The following is a 5,014-nucleotide window of genomic DNA, read 5'->3' as shown; positions in this document are numbered from 1 at the left end:
TCTCCTTGTATTTCCTGTTCTTTTTACTTTAGGAATATTAATGCTGCACTCATTGTCATTGCAATGTACTTTTGTTTGCCTTCAATTTTTTTCCGGTGCTAAATTCCAAACACTGCTTTCTTTGTGTTGGTACTTCATTGATATGACTTTAACCATCTTGTTATTTTCAACCTTTCTAAATTATCTGGTTTTAGATGTGTCTCATGTTGTAATAGTGAGCCAATATTTATTGAATTTTTACTAAGTGTCTATTCTAAATGCTTTATATATATTAACTTGCTTAATCTTCTCAATGATTCACTGAGTTAACTTTAATTAATATCCCCATTTAATAATCAAGGAGGAAACTGAGGCACTGAGAAATGAAGCAAGTTGCCCCAAAATGACATTAATTTAAATCTAAGAAATTTAGCTCTACAACTGTTAATAAACTCTCCTTTATATTGCTTTGTATCCAGAGTGCAGTTTGTGTTTTTTAATCCAATCATATTTTTAAAAACAAGATAGTTTAGCCCATTTGTACTTTCTGCTATGACAGATATAATTTGGATTTGCTTTTGCCATTTTTGGTACTTCCTGTTTCATTGCTTAAAATTTTTTTTTCATTATTTCCTCTTCTTGTATAATAATTCTGATACTTGGAAGGGTTATATAATAATTCTATAATAATTGTGTAATAATTCTGATTACTTGGAAGGTTTATATATTCATTTTAGTGGTTTTTATATATTACAATTTTGTACAAAAATGTATATATTTGTCTATGTATTTAATTAATACATATTAATATATATTCTGTATTTCTTTAGGTATGTTTACTGGTTTCCTAATCTAGCAGAAGCAGATTTCACTAAAAGTAAATTTGTCCAAAGCTAATTCACTGTATCAATTCCCCAAAAGTCAATTTGCTCTAAGGCCAATCTGCAGAATGACTTTTAGGAAATTGGCTTGAAGCCACTATAAGTAATAGCAAAATTAGCATATTTCCTACCTCTCCTTCCTTATCTCTTACTGTTAAAGAAAAAATCACTTATGACACTTGTTAAAGACAGTCAGCCTGACTTCATTCAGAGGGACTATTACAATTGATTTTGTAGTAGAGGAGAGAGATGGGACTCAACTCTGAATACAATAAGAAAAAGTGGGATGTGTGAGTGAAGTAGGGACAGAAGCAGCAGGTATTGGTGGAAAGAGTGATCCTTGGAGAAGCCACATGATGCAGCCTGAGAAGGAACAGAGGAGGAAAAGCTTTAAACAGAGACTGCTGTTGAAGAGCAGTTTGGCTAAAGAAACGCTCTCTGAGTTCTTGGGCACGTGTATAATGATCGTCCTCAGATGTGGCTGTGTTGCCCAAGCCAACCTCAGTCGAGGACATTTGGAGAAGTCCTCACTGTGAATGTTGCATTTGCAATGGCGGTCATCATGACCATTTATGTGATGGGATTGTGTCTCTGGTGGCCACATCAACCCTGCTGTGTCTTTTGCAATGTCTCTTTGGATGGATGAAATGGTTCAAATTTCCTTATTATGTGGGAGCCAAGTTCCTGGGAGCCTTTGTAGGGTCTGTAACCCTCTTTGGTATTTACTATGATGGACTATGTCCTTTGCTGTTGGAAAACTACTCATTGTGGGAGAAAATGCAGCAGCACACATTTTTGCAACGTACTCAGCTCTGTATGTGTCTGGCAAATGCATTTGCAGACCAAGTAATGCCCACCACGTTCCTCCTTATGATTGTCTTCGTCATCTTTGATTTCAGAAACGGGGGAGTCCTCAGAGGCCTAGAGCCCATTGTCATTGGCCTCCTGATTATTGTCTTTTCTTCTCTTTGGGATTGAACTGTGGCTGCTCTGTAAACCCAGCTCAAGATCTGAGTTCCAGACTTTTCACTGCTTTGGCAGGATGAGGGTTTGATGTCTTCCAAGTTGGAAATTACTTCTGGTGGATTCCTATTGTGGCCTTATGGTTGGTGCTGCCATTGGAGGCCTCATCTATGTTCTTCTCATTGAAATCCACCACCCAGACCTGAATCCAGACTCGGAGACAGAACCACCGGAGAAACTAGAGAAACAAATTTAGTGTGGCAATGTAGCAGTGCACTCAGTTCTATGTTTACAATGAGCTGAGTTGATCTTCTCTTCAGGAAAGATGGCATCCAGCGGACTTTGTTTTCATAAGACTGTGGTGGATCTGCCCAATGTTCTCTGCTAGTCATCTGGGTCACTTAATTGGAAAAGCATCTGAATGAAGTTTTGAAAACACTGACCTCTTCTCTCCCACTTCCTGCTGCCTTCAGAATAACATGGATTGTCTGCTGAAGCAGCATTCTCTCATGTGAATTTTTATTGGTGAGTGAACATTAATAACTTGAAACTTTGACCTTGGGGTCTGGGGAAGAAAGTTCCTTGGGCAACTGATACCCAAGGAACAGGGTAAAGGGTTAGTGGATAGAAAATTACTAAGAGGAAAGATTAAGATTAGGGGGATTCTTGCTAGACCAACTCAACAGGATTCTTGCTGCAGGTAGGCCAGAGTGATAAGATACCAAGCACAGGGGATGAAGAATTTGATCAGATATCATGGTGTAAAATTTTCCCAAAACTGACCCAACAGGATTCTTGCTGAAACTGGACTAAATGGGCCACAGAGTCCAAAATCAGGGACTAGTCAGAAAAAGGAGCCTGATTCAAGTTTGGTCAAAGAAGCAAGTGATTGTGTTACTTATCTTAGTGTTTCTTGTTACACCTTGAAGTAAATTATGCCTGCATTACTTGATTTATCTCTATCTTTTTACCCCTGGTCATACAAGATGGGAAAATCTGCATATTTATCTTTCATTGTATTTGCCCCTTTTCCTCCAACGTTTTTTAGTTAATTCGTTTCTACTTTGTCATGATTGATAACATTTATAGTCTGCTCTGGACTTTTATCCTCTCATTTTGCTTTAGTTTTACCAATTAGATGGTTTGAATGTTTTCTGTCAATCTGTTTACTGTAGTGTTTTTACTTGTCACTTGATTGGCTGAAGTTTGACCTCTTCAAGAGAATCATGGGATCTTTATTCCTTGAGTCTTTATATGTTCAAAAATGCCTACTGGGAAAAAGGTCAAGAATCATGATTTCACTCAGATGTGGGATATAAAACAGAAACCAACAAAATGAACAAACAAAGGAAACACACAAAGAACTTCACTGACACAGACAGCAACAGTATGGTGGTTATTAGAGGGGATACGAGGGTTGGAAGGAAAGCTTGAAAAGGGTAAATATATGGTGATGGAAGGAGACTAAACTTTGGGTGATGAGCACACAGTGCAATATAAATATGATGTATTATAGAATTGTACACTTGGAACTTATATAATCTTATTAATGTCACCCCAATAAACTTAATAAAAAAGTATTTGTTGCCTTTATATGTGAAAGACAGTTTAACTGGGAATAAAATTTTAGATTGTAATTTCTTAAATATTTGGTAAGCACTGCTCTATTTCCCTCTAGTACTAAATGTTGATCTGGAGAGGTTTGAAGTCATCAGTTGACTTATTCTTGTAGGTGACATATTTTGACTAAATATTCAAACTATTCACTGTTTTCAAATGTTAATTTTATCTGCTTCATCTATTGCTAATTCCCATTACCCTGAGTCAGCAACTTACAACTCTCTCAGATACTTTATATGATCTCTGTAGTAGAGGCTATTTCATAATTTTTCAGATCTTGATATTATGCATTGATTTACTACAAGGAAGGGTTCGGTTCTTTTACAACCCAACTCCGACCCCCATCATCCATGTACAAATGAGTTACAACTATTCACTTCCCTTCCTCTCCTCTTCCTCACCATTTGGAGTTAAATCAATATTCAGTGTTCATATTATGACAATGTAACTATTTCACAGCTGAGCTATACATATAGTATACAATGATTATATTTTCTTTCTTGAACAAATTGTTTTGAGTTTTCTTCTGTTTGGTTTTCTGGAGTTAAAACTTGCTTCCTTTTTGTGTATATATATATATATATATATATATATATATATATATATATATTTATGTAGCAGTTCCAAATGCTTCCCAGAAATGAAAACCTCATTAGAATATATTTAAACATATCATGTGTTCTATGCACTTATTCCTCCTAAAAATGTCTCTCCTATATTCCTGTGTCTTTCTGCTCCAGCCTGGACTGTGTGCATCCTGGGCTCTCTGGTCAGCAATTAATTTAGGACTTCCTCATCCATCCTGGGAATTTCTTTCCCGTCAATCATGAGCTCTTATTCCCTGCACTGTTTCTTGATGTTGTCCTCGTTCTGTCAGGTTACAGCTCCTGTTAGCCTTCTGAGAAGGTATGCTTGCGAGGAAAATTGTTGAGACCTTGTATTCTCAAACTATCTTTATTTTACCCTCACCGTTTATCATTTGGCAGGATACGGAATTCTAAGAGGGAAATTATTACATCAAAAGCATTAAAAAAAATTGTCTTCTGGTGCTAATGTAAATGTAAAGTCTTGCCAGTCTGATCCTCAAACATTTGTTTGTTCTCTCTGGACACTTTGGAAGCTCTTCTTTATCCTGATGTTCTGGAAATTTGCAACAATTTACCTCAGGGGTAGTTATTGGCCCCTTCAATTTGGAAAACCATGTGCTTCATAATGGGGGGAAAAGTTTTTGAGTCATTTAATAACTTCTTCTCTTCCATTTTCCCTTTTCTTATTTACATAATCAAGTACTAGGATGTGACTGCTTAACAATATATTCATTTTCTTTCCATGTGTTTCTTTTTCCTTCTTTTGAGAAAACTTTCTTCAATAATCTCCTTTTGGAAATGTTATTTTCTGCTATCTGATAATTAATATGAAGGACTTCTTTGTTGTTCTCTGAATGTTACATAGATAGATAGATAGATAGATAGATAGATAGATAGATAGATAGATAGAGATAATCTGTATATATTGTTTCATGGATATAATGTATCCTCCTATTTCACTGAGTTATTAAATCTAGAAGTTTT

The 5,014-nt window shown here is 36.0% G+C and overlaps 1 pseudogene; it reads left to right on the top strand.

Annotated features, from left to right (window-relative positions):
* Nucleotides 1-1,153: 1,153 nt before the first annotated feature.
* LOC118711311 lies at nucleotides 1,154-2,265 on the top strand (annotated as a pseudogene).
* Nucleotides 2,266-5,014: the final 2,749 nt, after the last annotated feature.

This window comes from Pipistrellus kuhlii, unplaced genomic scaffold (assembly GCF_014108245.1).
Source record: "Pipistrellus kuhlii isolate mPipKuh1 unplaced genomic scaffold, mPipKuh1.p scaffold_m20_p_8, whole genome shotgun sequence".
In the NCBI taxonomy this organism is placed as follows: Eukaryota; Metazoa; Chordata; class Mammalia; order Chiroptera; family Vespertilionidae; genus Pipistrellus; species Pipistrellus kuhlii.
Note: the sequence above shows the minus strand (reverse complement) of the source record. Positions and strands in the feature narration are given on the sequence as shown.